At 40.8% G+C, this 20,128-nt stretch overlaps 1 protein-coding gene across 10 annotated transcripts in view; it reads left to right on the top strand.

Moving 5' to 3' along the window:
• The window catches only part of CHRM3 (cholinergic receptor muscarinic 3), a 621,150-nt gene that overhangs the window by 195,436 nt on the left and 405,586 nt on the right, over positions 1-20,128 (top strand). For 2 of the 10 annotated variants that reach the window (XM_066236328.1, XM_066236311.1), the window contains exon 3: positions 11,719-11,769. The exons of the other annotated variants lie outside the window; for them this stretch is intronic. The gene's annotated coding sequence lies outside the window, so the exon portion shown is untranslated. The remainder of the gene's footprint in view (positions 1-11,718; positions 11,770-20,128) is intronic. 10 annotated transcript variants of the gene reach the window in all.

Here is a 20,128-nt window from a genome sequence, read left to right as displayed (position 1 = left end):
AAGGTCACTTAGGATCTCCCAATGCAGCTATCTTTCGGGTAAAAGCTGGATTTGGAAACAATGGCTAATAGACAATCTGGGCTCATACCAACTCGTTGTGGTAGCTCCCTTTATACTGTACTGCAGGTGGGGTGCACATCCCCTTCACTGAGCCACGGTGACCTCAGCTTTACTTCCCGTGTTCTGTCACAGGCCAGCCAGAGTCTGCATGGGCTGACAGCCCTGGGCACCCCCACCACAGGCTCTCACGGAGCAGATGCTGAGGTTCTGTCCCATCCTGGAGATCTGTGACATCCACCCCAGGGCCACAGTGACACTCCGCCTGTTCCCACTAGAGAGAGGGCAGAGCCTAGTCTCCCTCCTGCACATGCCAGTGCCCCACCGTGGCCAGGCTCTTACTGGCTTATTTCCCATCCTTTTCTTTGGATGGGAAAGATGGGAGACTCTTCCCCTCCCCTCCATCCCTTCCCCCAAACACACTCCACAAAGGACTTCTTGTCGGATCCTTTGTTCATTAGCAGGCCTGGGAGGGACTTGGGAAAACAGAGGGTCACCTTTCAGTTTATGGGGGAGTTCAGGATAGTGAATCACCTCCAGCCACTTACTAGTCTATTTTTCTATTTAACCTCCTGTCTCTGTCCTTCTATCCCTCTTTTCGCCATGTCTCTAACCCCTAAAGAGCAAAAGGCATTTTTCCAGGGTTTAATTCAGGAATTACAGCCACAGCTACAGAAAGAAGCATGTTCTGGCAAAGAGTAGCCTTGCCTCAGATTCATGCATAAAGAAACTTCTTCATGTACAAAGCAGCCAAAACTCAATATTTACTTAAATTTTATAGATCTGATTTAACCAGTATAGTATTCTTGACACATGCTAATTATATGTTATTAGACCTATAAACAAACTTAGGCATTCTGATTTTCATTTTAATTTAAATACAAAGGTTTCTGGAATTTGTTTTATTATTATTAGTAGTAGTATTGGTATCATTGAGAGGCAGGGAGGCAGAGACAGGCTCCTGCATGCACCCCAACAAGGATCTACCCAGAAGGCCCCCCACAAGGCAATGTTCTGCCCATCGGGGGCCGCTGCTCCATTGCTTGACAACCAAGCTATTTTACCTCCTGAGTTGAGAGCATGGTGCCATCCTCAGCACCTGTGGCTATCCCACTGGAGCCTTTTGATCCATGGCTGCAGGAGGGGAAGAGAAAGAGAGAAGAGGGAGGGGAGGAGAGCAGATGGTCACTTCTCTTGTGTATCCCTGACCAGGAATCAAACCTAGGACTTCCACACGCCAACTGATGCTCTACCACTGAGCCAACCAGCCAGGGCTGAAATTTGGGTTTTGAATATTCTACTAGAACTATGGATGAGCTACACATTTCTGCTTTCTTAATTCAAACCAGGGAGCGTAGTTTTAATTCTGTGTGAATACTGCAGAAGAACTTTTGAATATATTATGCCACTTTCCAATTTTAAACAAACTTGATTTCAGCATGTATGCAGATTGGTTCATGCATCATGTGTTAGAACACTACCCTGCAGCCCCAGGAGCAGATGAGCCAGGGACAACGTATGTAAACCTGGAGCTCTGACCAGCCTTCACCCCACCCAGCTGACGTTGGTCTGTTGGAGATGAAGTCATGTATCTGGAAGTGCCTTCTGCCATATGGAAGTATGTTCATTAGTGTTAACAGAGTGCTTGACTAGAATTCACAGACTTCTAGTCCATAGCAGAGCACGACATGTGGAAGAAGCTTAACAAATAATTGTTGGCCAAATTACTGGAAATGTCATTGTCCTTTTCCTTTTACATTTTTGTTGTATCTTGCTCTGATTGAGAACATAGCCATCTTACTCCAGTGAACAAAAGATCAGTTCAAAAATGCAAAGAAAAGTAAAAGAAAGGGGATTAAGGTACTTTGACCTGGCTTAGTGGCTCAGTTGGTTAGAGCAGCACCCCAGTACATCAAGGTTGCGAGTTTGATCCCTGGTCAGGGCACATGTGAGAACCAAGCAATGAATGCATAAACAGTGGAAACAACAATCCATCTCTCTCTCTCTCTCTCTCTTTCTCTCTCTCTCTCTCTTTCTCTAAAATTAATAACTTTTTTAAAAAATTTACAAAGACACTTGGAAACACATATTTTTAACTGCTTTGTGTTCCAGTGTTCTCTGTGACAGAGGAACCAGAATGCCAATAGGATTAAGTACACAGACTGGGGAAATGGAGCACATAACAGCATTTAACAGAGAACTGCACAGGCTTTAGACATGAAGAGCAGTGAGGTAATTCTATCCACGCGTGTGTGATATTTCACACATGCCCAGACCACTTGGTAGGAAAGAAGGTCAGCTCCTAAAGCCATCTGGGAGCTTCAGGTGTTACAGGAAAGGAAAGACTATACCTTGGGGAGTTTCAGAAGCACTATTATAAGTGAGAGCTAAAAATGCATTAACTTATGAATAGTCAAAGTACTGATTACAGTGAAGAACCAAATTTACTATCTGATAATCACTAAACTGAGTGAACATAAGCCTCCTGCATATGTAGACATCTCTGCTGAAGATGGAGAAAGTCCTATATTAATTCATGAAAATTACATAAAACTATGTATTTCTGACTTTGCATCTGACTGAAGTACTATATAAACCTCATTAGATGCAGGACTTTATAAATAAGGGCATTTATTTACAGATGTTCTAAAATTCTTGAGTGGTAAATTCAAAATAATAGGATCACTTTTATTTTTATATAAAAACCCACATTTTTAGCATCACTAATTTAAAAAATCTTCTATTATTTTAGATTTCTCTATGAAGCTTATTATAATGTTTGTGTGTGAATAGTCTTGGACCTAAAATCATGGTTGTGCTGGGTCCATGAGGCTCAAGGTCACCTTCATAGATGGTATGGTCTGTCATCTCCCAGGAGGCCAGGGCATGGCTTGGCCTTGTGGAGCTCTGCCTCTCTCTGGAAGGTGGTGGATTCTGAATGTTAGCTGTCCCTCTTGCTTTACTCCCAGTTCATTCATTCAGTCATTAAAAAGATGTTAGATGCTCATTCTGTATCCAAGGACATAAGGACCAATATGATGTGATTCCTATCCCCAAGAACTTTATATTCTGGCATGAAAAGAGGACAAAGAAGCAAAGAAGGGCATATATATATATATATATATATATATATATATATATATATATACACACACTCTCAATTAGTAATATATATATTACTAATACTATGACCTATGCATAAAACAACACACATTTGGGACCCAAAGAGTGGCCAGGTCTACTTGAATAAGGGATGAAATTTTAATCAAAGCACTATGTTTTAACCAATTTTTAATAAGATGAAACTTTATCATGTGAAAAAGTCTTGATAATTAAAAAACTGTACCAACCAGAATTTTTCCCTGAATTGATTCTAGCTTCTCTAACCACCATACCCTCCTCAGGAAAGTCTTACCAAATTCCTCAGGTGCATTTTTAACTTGAAGTTTGTTCATTTTTTTCAGAGAAGACAGAAAACACTGATTGCTACTCCTTATTTAGCAATATGAATTTTTGGCAGGCTAAATTGCTGGGCCCAAACCAAAAAGATTAAATATAGCAGGAATAAACATTGCATCTTAAATTTAAATTAAAAGTGTTATACAGATTTAAAAGAAGAAAAGCACTTACTTACCAAAAAGAAAAAGTCTGAGGATTTTAGTACAAATTTAAATATAAGCCCAGTGTAGGATATAGCTGCTAAAACCCAAAGTCAACCTCATGCTCACAATTGGCATTTATGGAAACAGTCTTCACATTACAGTAAGAATTACTGATGCCCCTTATGCTGGGCACCAGGCAGAACACATCTGAAAAATAACCGGCTTGATCTGTGTGTCACATTTACAATTATGGAAAACCCAAAAATATCGTATGAAGGAGATAACCAACCATGCATCCCAGGCTGGCCTGGCCACCATCTTGATCTTCAGTCTCAGCCAGCTGCTGAGCTTCTCTCTCGGTCTAGTTTGTAACAGCTCTCAATTATTCAATCTTTCCAAACACTTCTTGATTCTCTAGGATGGAACTGACCTTCCTTCCCTGTGACAGCACCTCTCCTAACGCACATAGCCATTCCTAGCTCTGACATCCACCAGATGGAAAACTCGGGGTTTCTAACTCCTCCCACTTTGCCTCTGCCTTTCTGACATCTAGAAGCAGGACCAGGGTTCACGTACTTTATTGTCTTGCCTTTTGCTCAATCATCCTCTTGTTTCGTGTCTGGTATTCAGTTCACAGCTAAGGGGACAGAATAGGGTCACACGTCTTAACAAGCTAAAACAAGGACTTATATCTGTGACTTAGAAAGTGTTGTTTCTTTTCGTTTTAAAGTAAAGACTATGGCAAAATTTGCCATGCATGCAGTCTTTATTGAAAAAAAAAGGAAACAAGAAAACTGTTCTGAAGTAACATACTGCACTGGAGTTTTTATAACCACTTTAGTAAATTATGGGTGTCTGCTAAAAGTTCAGAATAACTGAGTCTCTAACAAGCATGGTATTGGACCCTGTGTGTGAGAATCCAGTAAGGTAACACAATTTGAAGTTTATCTGAATCAAACTGCTAGAGATTTGTCCTGAAAAATGACAGTATTTTGTCTGTTTTTATAGATGAAAGATGCTGTTTCCACTTCCTTGAGAAAACTTTATAAAGGAGATGGGAGATGGTTGTCTGGGCTCGAGACCAGGATTTCCAAGTTCAAAGGCTTTGATCACAAGGCCGTACCTGGGTGGTCACTTGGAAGCCCAGCTCGCAGTTTCAGACCTCTTGAGTTGACCGAACCCAGTTTTTTATTTTCTCTCTTGTGGGGTGGTTTGCTTTCTGTATGTAGAGCTGACTCATTTGAATGAGGTCTTCTCACCACATCATTAAAAATAGACAGGGTCCCTGATACATGACATCAATTCATTTCTCAGTGTCCCAGACATTGTATCAGCTGAGCTGTATTTGAAAATGAATTTTACTCTCAGAAAGCTTCATTGCTGTGAAGAGTTTGAGGCTCTTTTTCCTCAAAAATATGCTAATCTAGAAGTATGTTCCTTAATATTTATTTAAGTATAAACTGATCTATCATGATTAAACTTAAAACTAAAATTTTGTTCTTCATTTCTAAGTAGCCCAGCTACTGTTTTTTATCAGAAATTGTCAGGTTAAATTTTTTTTTTGTCTTCATTTTTAATTCCTGAGTGCCCTTTGGTTCCAAAATCTATTTGGGTGTCAGACCAAAGTAACAATTGGATATACTTGATTTATTTCTAACTTTAGACCATTCTTAAAAATATATATTTTTTATTTCATTTGGTTGAGATCAATTTTGTAATATGTTTAATAGGTTGGTATAATTCAATATTAAGTTTCTATCATCTAGAAGAAATTATATTAGCTCATGAACCACCAGGTTAAGCAAAACATTCACTCATTTCTACTTTTGTTCATATCAGAGTTGATTAGAAGCTCGTTCAGCCCTGACGGGTTGGCTCATCAGTAGAGAGTCTGCCCAGCATGTGGAAGTCCCAGGTTCAGTTGCTGGCCAGGGTACACAGGAGAAGCTTCCATCTGCTTCTTCACCCCTCCCCTTCCCACTCCCCCCCTTCCCTTCCTGCAGGCATGTCTCGAATGGTTTGAGCAAGTTAGCCCTAAATGCTGAGGATGGCTTCATGGCCTCTACTCAGGTGCTGAAATAGCTTAGTTGTTGATCAACAGAGCAGTGGCCCCAGATTGCCAGAGCATCGCCCTATAGGGGGCTTGCTGTGTGGATCCCAGTCAGGATGCATGTGGGAGTCTCTCAACCTCCCCACCTCTCACTTAATAAAAAAAGAAAAAACTTGTTCAAAAATAATCCTTATCATTTATAACCCTTACTCAAGAGTATTTGCCATTAAGTTGTAAATAAATCTTCAGAACTAATTAAATTCTGATGTTCAACTTCTATGATAAGCTAGTCCATCATTTACTGTTCTGTTTAACCACTTTAACTGTGCTCTTAGATATTTTCCATGTTATTAACATCTTTTCTCCCTTGTAAGCTATCATAATTATCTGGCATGAAATATATTAGAAAGTTTTGTAAAACAGGTACACAGATAACATCTTTCTCTCTTTTATTGTCTAAATTATTTTGCTAGACATAAATTATTTCTGTATTCAGTGTTAGGACACAAATTAACATTATTAGTTTTAACATTTGGCAATCAGAAGTGAAGTGCTTTTCAAATGATTTGTTTGATTGACAAGAAAATAAAACTGCATTTCCAAAACCAGACAAATTTGATAGATAAGTTTTACTGTTTGGGAGTTTATTGACTTTTGTTTTAAGAAACCGAAAGTAGTAGCAACAAAGCTTTTCCCTGAATGGTTGGATTTTCTCTATGTGGTATAGATGGTGAGAGGCTTTGGCAAAGAATCACTTTGTAAGATGGTTGTAAGAAGCCCTGTTTATACTCTATCTATCCGTGAATCTCTCTATTGTGAATACAGCAGTGGTACTGTTGTCCCTATATAGAGATTTTAGTCTAAAACCTGTGACTTTATTGATAAGTAATCAACTTGTCATTGGTGACAAGGTACACTTAAGTACAAAGTCAGCTGAAAATTGTCTTTAATGTTTGAAACTTTTAAGGTGTTTGGAAAAAGTACAATTTCAGATACATTGGTAGCCATTTCTCAGTTTGATCAAAATCTCATGATTTCAGTTTTGATAGCCTGAATTTCAGTGGCATGGAGAAAACCACTGAAATGCATGATTAAGAGTCTTAAGAAAAAAAAGTATGATTTTGATAACTGAAAGAAAAGAATATTTTCAGAAGTGTTTCCCATAAGCTAAGGTGTTGACATATGCAAGTAAACCCCTACTATCATAATCATTTATCTATATTTATTTATTTTTTAAATGAGAGGATAGGAGAAAGTGAGACAGACTCCCACATGCACCCCAACTGGGATCCACCCAGCAACCCCTGTCTGGGCTGACATTCGGAACAACCAAGCTATCCTCAGTGCCTGGGACTGATGCTTGAACCAATCCAGTCACTGGCTGGGAGAGGGGACAATAAAGGGGGAGAGAGAGGGGAAGAGAAGCAGATAGTCACTACTCATGTGTGCCCTGACCAGGAATTGAACCTGCAACGTCTGCATGTTGGGCCGATGCTCTATCTACTGAGCCAACCTGCCAGCACTTCTATACTTCATATTTATAAAACATAAAATCATTAGATTTATTTAAGTATGTGTAAACTATGTATTTTCAAGAATTTTGTTACATCAGAACATTTTCTATACTTCTCTTTTAAATATACAATTCTCCAAGACTGTGAGCATTAATAAATAATCTTTGAAACTCTATTTAGTATTTATTCATTTGGACAGAAGAGATTAGAATTTTCTGTAGTGAAACAATTCTTAACCTACATTAACTATTTCACTATAAAATGGTAAAATTAGCTCCCATGTTGTTGAAAATGGGATTATATACTGGAAAAAATATGTCCTGACATGAACATCAATGCAAAACTTCAGTCCTATTATTCTCTTTTATACTTTGCTTCCTTAACTTTAGAGTTGATATTTAGAATACCACAAGTTTTTATAGATAGTCCCATGAGTTTGAATGCTGAGTTCTACCAGCCTTTCTTTTTTTATTTTTAATATATCATTTTTTAAAATATCACTTTTTAAAATTTTATTTAGACAGTTAATTTTTTTTAATAATTTTATTTTTTTGGGGGGTGACATCAATAAATCAGGATACATATATTCAAAGATAACATCTCCAGGTTATCTTGTCGTTCAATTATGTTGCATACCCATCACCCAAAGTCAGATTGTCCTCTGTCACCTTCTATCTAGTTTTCTTTGTGCCCCTCCCCCTTCCACTTTCCCTCTCCCTCTCCCCCCTCCCCTGGTAACCACCACACTCTTATCAATGTCTCTTATAGACAGTTAATTTTAACAAGGTGATATTGATCAATTAGTGTACATAGATTCAGAGAAAACATCTCCAGATCATTTTGACATTTGATTATGTTGCATACCCATCACCCAAAGTCAGATTGTCCTCCATCATCTTCTATCTGGTTTTCTTTATGCCCCTCCCCTCCCCCCAGAGCCTTTCTTATTACATGTTCCATGTTGCACTGAAGAGCTAGAACCTTGTCTGAAACATGCTAGAAATCAGTGTTAGTTCATGCTCTACTCTAGCTCTTTAGCTCATGCTCTAATTTAGCTGTTAGCTTTAATTAGAGCGAAAAAGAAATCCACCATAAAGTGCACTTCACCTTGATGGATTTATAAAATTCAAACTTAAAAAAATATGATCGTGAATGCTTCTTCTGTCTATTTTCACTAACGCATGTGAAATCTCTTAGAAATAAGTTATATTGGGATAACTCCTCCAAGACTGCCTTTGTTTTCATCTTTAAAACTAATAATTTTTCATCTCTGATTCTTTACATGAAAATTATTTGCAAATCCTGAAACATGTGAGCTGCTGACACCTAGGAACCTCCAACTCTGTGGAGGTTTTTTGAAGTAAATTTAAAACATGGAGGTGGAAGAAAAGCTATCTGTCCCTAACAGTTTGATTTTATTTTATTTTTTAAGTCAAGGGATTGCTAGAAGTGCAGAGGAGAGACTGAACCACTAGGATGGACATAAGAACAGTCTCGGGAACAGAGCCAAAACCCAGGCTTCACTGGTTCCAAATCATTTGCAAAAATAACACTGTTCTCTTATTGTTGGGAGAATATGAAAAGTTTAAAACTTGCTATATAACTATGCTCCTTCTTTTTGATGGATAAAAATTTATCATCAAAGGTCACTGTTTTAGCTGATGTATTAATTATTATTATTTTTTGACAGAGACAGAGAGAGTGTCAGAGAGAAGGACAGATACAGACAGATAGACAGGAAAAGAGAGAGATGAGAAGCGTCAACTCTTTGTTGTGGCTTCTTAGTTGTTCATTGATTGCTTTCTCATATGTGCCTTGGCTGGGGGATTACAGCAGAGTGAGTGACCCCTTGCTCAAGTCAGCGACCCTGGGCCCAAGCCAGTGACCCTGGGTTTCAAGCCAGCAACCTTTGGGCACAAGCCATGACCATGGGATCAAGTCTATGATCCCACACTCAAGCTGGTAAGCCCGCGCTCAAGCTGGCAACCTTGGGGTCTCCAACCTGGGTCCTCTATGTCCCCAGTCTGACACTCTATCCACTGTGCCACCACCTGGTCAAGCTTAGCTGATGTATTTTAATTTTAATTAGTAAATTTATTGATTAATTTTAAATCAGAGAATGGACTCCAGGTCTCATCCTTACATTTTGAGAAGAATGCTTTCTTGCAGCAGTGTTCTTTGCCCTGTTCCCGAATGTACAATACCTGTTGATGGGCACTATGTCAGGTGCAACTTCTGTGGATGATTTTAAATTTGATGAATCTTTAATAGATAAGAAAGCACACATTTTTTTCTTTGACTAGCAGAACATATATATAAATGCTTTATTGTAACTGCTGCACAAGTGACCAAAATTTTTAACAAGATTCAAGCCTCAGACAGCAAAAGAAACTTCAGTTTTCTATGTGTGACTATGGAAGGGAGTGAGCAGACCTAAGAACAAAATCTCTTTGCAGAAAAAATAACTATTAGTCTTCCAAGTAGCTCACAGCTTAAACCAGTGGTTCTCAAACTTTTTGAAGTAAGGGCGCATTTAAAATCCTACAAATAATGTAGGTGCACTATATACAAATTTCTGAGAAATATGTTATAATAATTAAGTCAAATATTAAAGAAAAAATATAAAGTCCAAGCATGCTTTTATGGTAATTAAACAAAATAAATACGACAAAATTAAATTTATTTTGACATTAAAAAACATTTTTATGTTACATTTTTTTAGTTATACTTTTTTAGAATTCATAAAAAAGTGAGGTTAAAAAATTAAAAAATGACAAAAAAGTTATCTTTTTATATATATAGATACATTCTTAGTAAGATTTAGTAAATTTAGCAGGTCCCAGTGTGAATGTGTTAAGTTTTTTTCATTCTTGTGTTTATGAGAAACATGAGCCTGATGTGTCCTAGTGATTTCTTCAATGTATGGGCATGTACAGTGTGTCCATAAAGTCATGGTGCACTTTTGACCGGTCACAGGAAAGCAACAAAAGATGATAGAAATGTGAAATCTGCACCAAATAAAAGAAAAACTCTCCTAGTTTCATACCTATTCAGTGCAGTTCGATGTGGGCTCCTGCACAGATTTTTTAGGGCTCCTTAGGTAGCTATCCCATATAGCCTCTACAGACTCGTCACTGACTGATGGCCTACCAGAACAGGGTTTCTCCACCAAACTGCCGGTTTCCTTCAACTGCTTATCCCACCGAGTAATGTTATTCCTATGTGGTGGTGCTTCCTTATAAACACGCCGATATTCTCATTGCACTTGGTCATGGATTCGAATTTAACGAGCCACAGAACACACTGAACTTTCCTCTGTACCATCCACATCTCGACTGGCATGGCCGTGGGCTGCTCTGCTGTATACACGGTGTTATGTCATCATCTGCGCATGTGCACATGCTGCCACATCATCCTACAGAAAGTGGGAGTGTTTTCCTTTTATTTGGTGATAATTTCACATTTCTATCATCTTTTGTTGTTTTCCTGTGACCAGTCAAAAGTGCACCATGACTTTACGGACACGCTGTATTTGAATGGCAAACTCTCATTTCCTCACATTGAAGAATTCCTCTCTTTTTACTCTTGTGTTGAGTGCAGAAAACTCCCACCATACATATCATCTTAGCTTTATACCAAACAAAGGATAGAAGAAACTTGCCTCCAGTCTTTCGGGGGAACATGGGGGGTAGTATAAACAATCCAGCACCACAGCTTAACAACCTTTTGCAACCTAATCAGGCAAGTGAGGTGGGGGGGCAGTTTCCCACACCTCTGTCCCCCAAAAATCTAAACTCCCAAAACCCATTTGGTTTTTTGGTCCCCAACAGGCACATATTTCTCTGAAATACCATAGGGTGCACCTGGAAATCTTCTAGGGCAGTTGTCCCCAACCTTTTTTGGGTTACGGACCGGTTTAATGTCAGAAAAATATTTTCACAGACCGGCCTTTAGGGTGGGACAAATAAATGTATCACGTGACCGAGACAAGTGTTAAGAGTGAGTCTTAGACGGATATAACAGAGGGAATGTGGTCATTTTTTAAAAATAAAACATCGTTCAGACTTAAATATAAATAAAATGGAAGTAATGTAAGTTAGTTATTCTTTTTCTGCAGACTGGTACCAAATGGCCCACAGACCGGTACCGGTCCGCAGCCCGGGGGTTGGGGACCACTGTTCTAAGGCACACACTTTGAGAACCACTGACCTAAACAGAAGAGTCGCAACAAAATGGGGAATAAAATAAACACCTGTAAGTAAAGAAAATTGCATCAAACTCAAAGATTTTATCGATAAAAATTTAATTATAGTTCAATTTATGTTTTTAGGAAATATTCCTTTTTTACATCATTCTACTATTTTAATATCAACAGAAAGCATCTTTGGAAATTTCCTGCTACAGGAAGGTGTGCAGTATGTTCTCAGCTCTGCAGTGATGCTGCTTTGATATTTTGTGCTTAAAAAAAATAATCGTGCCGTTATTTTTGTTTCAGGGCTTTATCAAGAGGGAATTATATTCTGGAATACTGCAGCATGGCACAATGGTCAGTAGCTAACCTTCAGCAGATGCTGAGCAATCTCGTCCTGGATGTAGAACCACGTTCTCGGTGTTGTCTCCAAAGCCCATGTGCTCTTGTGGGCATTTAGTTCTTGTTTCAGTGAAATGACTGCGGTCAGCTTTCTCACTGTGAATTATTTCTAATGGTACCTTTGCTTTTTTTCTCCATCTCATATTAAAATCAGCCCAGTGGTTACAATATTAACTTGTTTATTCACCCACTTTTCCCTTGACCCAAGCAGGTACACAGCCATGTTTTAACTTTTTTTTTTTTTTTTTTTTTTTACCTATTTTGGTTTCTGTACGTTTTTCCAATCATTAGCTTTTCCTGTCTTCTGTAAAAGGCTGAGCTTGTTGACGAAGTTGCCCTTCTGTGTGTCTGTAAGGGCAATCAGAAGAGAAACAGTGATTGGCCAGAGCCACCCTCCCCTAAAATACAACTCTGAAAAGCTGGATCTCTGAGAATAAGGGTCCCAGTGTCACTCAGTGGCAATGCCTGGGGACATGACCAGGCTGTGGAGGAAGCTGTAGCAAGAGACTGGGCTCACACATCCAGTTCTTAACTGTAAAAGTCTTTCCTGTTTCTCAGCATAGCGCAGAGCTGGTGTGTACAGTGACAGATACCTGCTCAGGTGGTACGGGCCCTCCTCTGTGGGACACCAGGCCCTGGAAGGGGCTCAGGGTTGAGAGTGTTGTTGTTACCGTTGGATCTCCCTTCCAGCCTCACAGTGCAGAGGCCTCAAGCTGGACCTTTGTTGACTCAGAGACAATAGAAGTGTGTTATTTCTCCCTTGCATCTGAGTGTCCCTGAGATCCATTCATGCCAGTTATGTTTATGTTCTTGTGAACTAGTGTAATGAATAGGCTTCTGGCCTGGGGCTCAGGAGGCTGACTCAGCCTGGGACTGCACCTTCATCTGGGAGTGAAAAGGATAGGAGTAGTTTGTAATTGCATGTTGCTGGAGGTGATGTCACACCCAGATTTCTTTACCCATGCCCCCAATTATAAAGGTGGGGTTGCTTGTGTCAAGATTTCTGATTATGGATAGGACACAATGTGGTTCAAAAATGTAAGTCACAAATAACTGAGAGCAGGGTTGGTCCCCCGACTTGTTTTACACTGGATTTGGCTCCTAAATTTTAAGTTTATACAACCTGCTCTGAACTAAGTTTTTTCCTAGCCTTTCCCCTCTTTCTCTCTTACAAAATTTGAGACTGTGGGTTGGGAAGTCAGAACAGGTGATATTGTGGACCTTTCCTGTTCCTCTCTTCACCTGCCCTGCTATCAGTGTCTGCACAGAGGCCACCGCAGGGACACCTCCATCCCCACGCTGTCACCTGCACGCTCATGAGCCCCGCACTCCTCTGTCCTCATCTGTTCCTCCTCCTGTGACATTGCTTTCGGGATCTCAGGCTTTCCTGTGCTTTCAGCCACTATCTTGTTGGTCCCCTCCCCACAGCCTGTATCACCTTTATTTTTGAAAGAGGCCCCACCCTTGGGTGCAGGCATCTCAGAGGTCCCGGGCCTCTGCTTTACCACCTCTTGCTCTCCCGTGTCAGCTCTGCCATTGGGTATGACGAGTCTCCCAATAAAACTGCCCTTTCTAGGAGTATCTGAATCCACTGGAAATCCCTTGGTCCTCCTCTCCTGTTGGTGTCTTTCACAGGGACACCTGGCATGCTCTCTTCTGCCATAGTTTTTATGAAATCACGTCCTTTATCTATCTTTTTTGCAGGCTGCTAGTGACTTCTGTTTCTTTCTTAGATCCTTAAACATTAATAATATTATATAAATATATTCCACAGGTTGCTCCCTGACCTTCTTTTTTTTAATAGATGAGAAGAGGGGAGATAGTGAGGGAGACTTCCACATCTTCCCCAATGGGGATCCACCCAGCAACCCCATCCTGGGCCAATGCTCAAGTGTTGACCTATTTTTAGCACCTGAATCTGTTGTGCTGCAATGGAACTATCCTCGGCATCCAGGTCCATGCTTGAACTGAGTCAGTGTCTGCAGGAGAGGAAGAGGGAGAGAAGGGGGAGAGGAAAGGGGAGAGAAGCAGATGGTCACTTCTCTTGTGTGCCCTGACTGGGAATTAAACCCAGGATGTCCATTTGCCGGGCTGACACTCCATCCACTGAGCCACTGGACAGGGCCAACTGCTTTTCTTTTCTAATACTGTATTTCAGGGTCTCAGAGCCTTTCCTTTGGTGTGAATATCTCTCCATTTGTCTCCATTTGCTGTTTACACACACAGATTATTTTCCACTATCCCCCCCCCCCCGGGCCCCACTGCAAAACCCATGCCCACGGTCTTGGGAGCTCCTGCCCAGCTGCTCCTCAGATATGACATGCTCATGGAGAACTGATTGTTTCTCTAATTCCTCATTTAAATGTGTATTCTTTCTTCTGATCAAAGCAGTGCCACCCACTACTAAAACCAAAATCTTCCAGCTCATCTGTGACTGTCCCCTTTCCCCCTCTGCACGGCCGCTTTAAAACTAAGGCATGTTCGTATAACTCCCCAGTGGTCTGCGGTATCATCTCCTTCCTCTCTCTTCTTGCTGCCTCTGCCTTTGTTCAGGTGCAGATCTTCTCCACAGTAATTGTATCAATAGCCATTTTGATAGTTACACTCTGTTGACCATCCCATCCCAGACCATTCTCTGCCCTTCAAGCTAGACTGTGCCCTGGGAGGCTGACCTGCAGGAGGACTCCTCTGCTTGGCTTAGGTCAGTGAGAGGCCTGAAGGTTGGTGAGGCACAGGAGAGGGATGGTGCCCATGCTGCTTTCTCTGCTTGCCTTCCTCTCGGGACACAGCTTCTGCAAAGAGACCCTTCTTCCATCCCCAGCACCGTGGGCTCCACCTCATGTGCCCTCCTGTCCCCTCTGCTCTGGGCTGGAAGGATTTTCCCCGCTGCTGGTCCCTGGATGCTTCACTTTATTTTGGGATTCTTACCTCTGCAAACAGCTCCTCCAAAGTGTCTGAGTTCAACCCTTGAGGGTGTGGTTCGTTTTCTGTTGTCATACTCATTCCTCAGAATGAAGGAGGTCATCACAGGGTTTTAAGTAAGTCAGTGACCTCAGATTTATGTTTATAAATTTATTCTGCCTAAGAGCCTGAGGGGGTGTTGGAGAACGTAAGGGCTAAAGACAAAGCCAGTTCCAAGGTCCTGGCAGGAAGCAGACTCTACATAGAAAGGTTTATCTTCAGGCCTCGCAGGCTTCTGCTGTACTCTGCCACTCGGAGTGTGCTGGTCACAGTCCAGCTCTGGACACAGCCTCTAGCCACGGCACTCAGCCTGCTGCGGACACTCCCAGGGCTGTTGTGGGAATGACAGGGATGTTTTCAGACAGCACCACAGACAGCAGAGGGTAACGTCCAGAAACAGCGATAGTAATGGTAACGAGAGGTTCAGATGATAACAAATTTTAAATAAGGCATGTTTCATTATTCACAAACACAAGAAAAATGAAACAATGGGTTGTCCATGAAAGCTCAAGGAAGGGGCTTTTTCTCACCTATGTAACAACCTCCTGAATAGGTCAAAGGGCCATTTCCCAGCTCCTCCATCCCCTCCCCCTCTTCTTTCTTTCTTTCATTTATTTTTTTCCCTCCTTCTTTTCTGTTCTCCGTGTTTCATGTTACATGAGTCTCTGGGCATAAAGTGTTTTTCCACATTATGTAAAGTATACTTGGGGGGTTTGATTTAAATTATAGGATGGGAGAGAAAGATGAAATTAATTCTAAAGCCCAGTGATTGGCAGCTGGATCCAACAGAGAGGAATATGCAATTTTTTTTTAGAATTTAACATTTTTTAAAATATATTTTTAAGACTTTATTCATTTTAGAGAAAGAGAGACAGAGAAGGGGAAAGGAGCAGAAAACATAAACTTCCATATGTGCCTTGACCAGACAAGCCCAGGGATTTGAACTATCAACCCCAGTGTTCTAGGTCAAGGCTTTATCCACTGTGCCACCACAGGTCAGGCAAGGATTATGTAATTTCTTAAGTGGGTTTTCACATTTCAGGGAAGGTATTATCTTAAAGGGGTGACTCTCGTGCTGGGACATTCAGCCTGTCCCCAAACCCCACTTTCAACTCCTATGTTTTCTGAGTTGAGTTGCGGAGGTCTGGGCTATTTGTTAACTGATGGGAGCTGGTAGTGAGGCTGGGGTCAGGAATGATGGTGATACCATTTGTGACAACATGGGGTTATTTCCTGATCCACAAAACAAGCCAATAATCTTGTGACCTGATTAATCCCGTGTGATAGAAGTAGTTTTTAAACTGTTTTCTTAAAGGAATATCAAATTCAAAAAAATCTGGCAGAACTTATTAAATAATAAATTGGAAAGCAATGAGAATGAGGGTAGAACCAGAAAAGGTCAAATGTCGGGACCTGTCACTTTCGTAGTCCCAAGGCTAGTTACAGAGGGAAAAAAATGGCAAATTTGCCTGACCAGGCAGTAATGCAGTGGATAGAGCATTGGTCTGGGATACGGAGGACCCAGGTTTGAAACCCAAAGGTCAATGGCTTGAGTGTGAGCTCACCAGCTTGAGTGCAGTGTTGCCGGCTTGAGTGTGGGGTCTCTGGCTAGAGCGGTGGTCAGGAACCTATGGCTTGCGAGCCATATGGGCCCTTTTGATGGCTGCATCTGGCTCACAGACAAATATTTAATAAAAAATAATAATAACGTTAAAAATATAAAACATTCTCATGTATTACAATCCATTCATTTCCTACCGCTCATGTTCATGGTTGCGGGTGGCTGGAGCCAATCACAGCTGTCTTCTGGGACAACACCAAATTTCTCCTGGATAATGCATAACATACATGGGTTGTTGTGAGGTCAGGAAGTAAACTTCCCTCCTTTTAATCAAGTAGTCAGCTAGCTAATTGCAGAAACCCTTTTGACGAAGAAGATGAATAAAAGAAAAAAAAGATGAGGAGTGGAGTATCATACTTTTCAGCAGGAATGGACAGAGGAATTCGCCCTTGTGGAGAGAGCAGGTTCTGCAGTGTGTCTAATATGCAATGATAAAATTGCATTGATGAAACGGTCAAATAGAACGCAGCATTTCGACACACGCCATACTACATTTGCATCATAATATCCAGCGGGGGACAGCAGGAAGAAAGCATGTCAAGAGCTACTGTGCAGAGTGCTAGCTAGTCAGCAGCAACTCCGAGTTTGGACCCAACAAGGTGACTGTAATCCGGCTTGCTTTGCTGGTGCTTTAGCAATGTGGGTGCATTTGTGAGAAATGCAAAGTCATTCAGAGATGGGGAGTATGCCAAAACATTCATGCTTGATGTTGCCAATGAACTTTTTGACGACTTTTCAGATAAAGACAAGATAATCAAATGAATAAAAGACATGCCTCTGTTGACAAGAACGGTTCGCAATCGTACCATCATGATGGCAAATCAAATTGAGGCAACACAAGTGAAGGACATAAATGCAGTACCATTCTTTTCACTCGCTTTGGATGAGTCAACAGACGTAAGCCATTTATCCCAGTTCAGCGTGATTGCAAGGTATGCTGTCGGTGACACACTACGTGAGGAAAGTCTTGCTGTTTTGCCTATGAAAGGGACAACAAGAGAGGAGGATTTATTCAAGTCTTTCACTGAGTTTGCTAAAGAAAAAAATCTACCGATGGATAAACTTATTTCGATGTGTACTGATGGTGCTCCGTGCATGGTGAGGAAAAACAGAGGATTTGTAGTGCTTCCTCGTGAACATGAAAAGAGACCCATCCTAAGTTTACACTGCATCCTACATCAGGTGGCGCTTTGTGCTCAGATGTGTGGCGAGCAGTTTGGTGAGGTGATGTTGCTGGTCATTGGAGTGGTCAACCTTATTGTTGCCCGAGCTTTAAATGATCGCCAGTTTAAAACACTGCTGGATGAAGTTGGAAATAATTATCCTGGTCTGCTTCTGCACAGCAATGTGCATTGGTTGTCAGGAGAGAAGGTGCTCAGCCATTTCACGGCTTTTCTGAGCGAAATCTGGACTTTTCTTGAAATGAAAAAGCGTTGAGCATTCTGAGTTAGCTAACACTGAGTGGCTCCTGAAGTTCTACTATCTCGTGGACATGACTGAACATCTGAACCAGCTCAATGTGAAAATGCAAGGCGTTGGAAATACAGTCTTATTCCTTCAACAAGCAGTGTTTGCATTTGAAAACAAGCTGGAACTCTTCATCGCCAACATTGAAACAGGTCGTTTACTACACTTTGAAAAACTGGGAGAGTTTAAAGATGCATGCACAGCAAGTGACCCTGCTCAACATCTTGATATCCAGCTCCTAGCGGGCTTCACATCTAATCTCCTGCAGTCATTCAAAGCGCACTTTGGAGAATTTCGTGAGCGCACTCATCTTTTTAAGTTCATCACCCATCCACATGATTGTGCAGTGGACAGTGCTGACCTGAGTTATACCCCCTGTATCTCTGGCTGATAATTTGAGCTACAAGCTACTGACCTGAAGGCCTCAGACATGTGGGTGAATAAGTTCAAGTCACTGAATGAAGATTTGGAAAGACTTACATGACAGCAAGCAGACTTGCCGAGCAAACACAAGTGGGGAGAAATGAAAAAACTTCAACCCACGGACCAGCCATTGTCAAAACTTGGAACGTGCTTTTTGTCACTTACCACACACTGCAGTGTGTGAGTATTACTGTACTGACAATGTTTGGCTCTACGTATGCATGTGAGCAGTCTTTCTCACATCTAAAGAACGTTAAGACCAACCTATGATCATGTTTAACAGATGGAAGTCTCAACACCTGCATGAAGCTTAACCTCTCCATGTATCAACCAGACTACAAAGCCATCAGCAAAACCATGCAGCACCAGAAGTCGCATTAATGGTAAGAAGTACTTTATTCATCATTGGTTAGCAACAGCATAACAACATTTTTAAAAAGAATTCAGAGACTTATTGTACTTTAAAGGTGTTGGTCTTACATAAAATGCACACATTTACTTGTATTTAGTGTTAAACATATTGTATGGCTCTCACGGATTTACATTTTAAAATATGTGCATTCATGGCTCTCTCAGCCAAAAAGATTCCCGACCCATGGGCTAGAGTATGGGATCATAGACATGACCCCATGATCACTGGCTTGAGCCAGGGGTCACTGGCTCAGCTGGAGCCCCCCTATTCAAGGCACATACGAGAAAGCAATCAATGAACAACTAAACTAAAGTGCCACAACTATGAGTTGATGCTTTCATCTCTCTCCCTTCCTGCCTGTCTGTCCCTGTCTGTCCCTCTCTCTCAAAAAGGTAGAAGTAAGGATGTTACAATGAAGACATTACTTGAACCCTCTGAACCTTTATAACCCTTCCTTGTAAAATGAGGGGAAACATCCTACCACAGGTATTTGCTGTTGTAATTAAATAAAATATCTAATAGAGTGAAAGCATGAGTGCTCAGTAATGGATCAGTGGGTACCACAGCTCATTTGTGTTTTTCTGGGGTTGTGATTCAGAAAGTTGTGCTTTTCTATGCTCTCTGTATCTCTGCTTTTGTTGTGAACTTGGTCTCTGGGCTTTTGTTCCCAGTTGCGTAGTAACTGGTTTCCTCATGTTAGTCCTCAGTGCAAAGCTCCATGGTGGCTCCTTTTTCTCACGACACCTGTAATGTATAAAACACTGTAATGCCCGAAGTGCATCCCAGGTTTTCATGATCACGTTTTCAGTGTGAGGAGTCCCTAATGACTTTAAGATGACCATTTTTAGAATAAAAATTAATTCTAGTAATGAACATGGATAAGTTTAGGTATTGTCAGAGATGGATTTTCATATGAAAAGAAAGAAAATAACTTTCTGTGGTTGTGAAATGTTGAACTCACATGGGGTTTTCATTAATGATGCATTTAGGTCAGAGAAAATACAAGATCTATCTGCCTGGAAAAGCCCATTCCAAACTCTAAGGAAATGATGTTTCCATTGATATATCTTCATGTAATAAAAAATAGCATTTTAAACAGCAGTCAAAAAGTAGGTGCTTCATACATATTTTTTTTAAATTAATGCTCAGTGTGCAAATGACAAAGCTAGAAGTGTGTCCATATAGGACTAGAATCACTTTTATAAACATCAATAAAAAATTTATTATTTAGAGCTCTTTGCAGAAATAGGCTAAGAAACTTTCACCATTTCTAATTGGATAGTTCGGTTGTTAAGGACATTCACATTGCTGTGCACCAATCTCCAGAACCTTCTTCTTACAAAACTGAGATTCCCTTCTCATTAATTATCAACTCCCTGCCTCCAGCCCCCAGCAGGTACCCCTCTACTTCTGATTCTGTGATGTTGCCT

This window comes from Saccopteryx bilineata, chromosome 1, assembly GCF_036850765.1.
Source record: "Saccopteryx bilineata isolate mSacBil1 chromosome 1, mSacBil1_pri_phased_curated, whole genome shotgun sequence".
Lineage (NCBI taxonomy): Eukaryota > Metazoa > Chordata > Mammalia > Chiroptera > Emballonuridae > Saccopteryx > Saccopteryx bilineata.
This window is presented reverse-complemented; position numbering and strand designations above follow the sequence as displayed.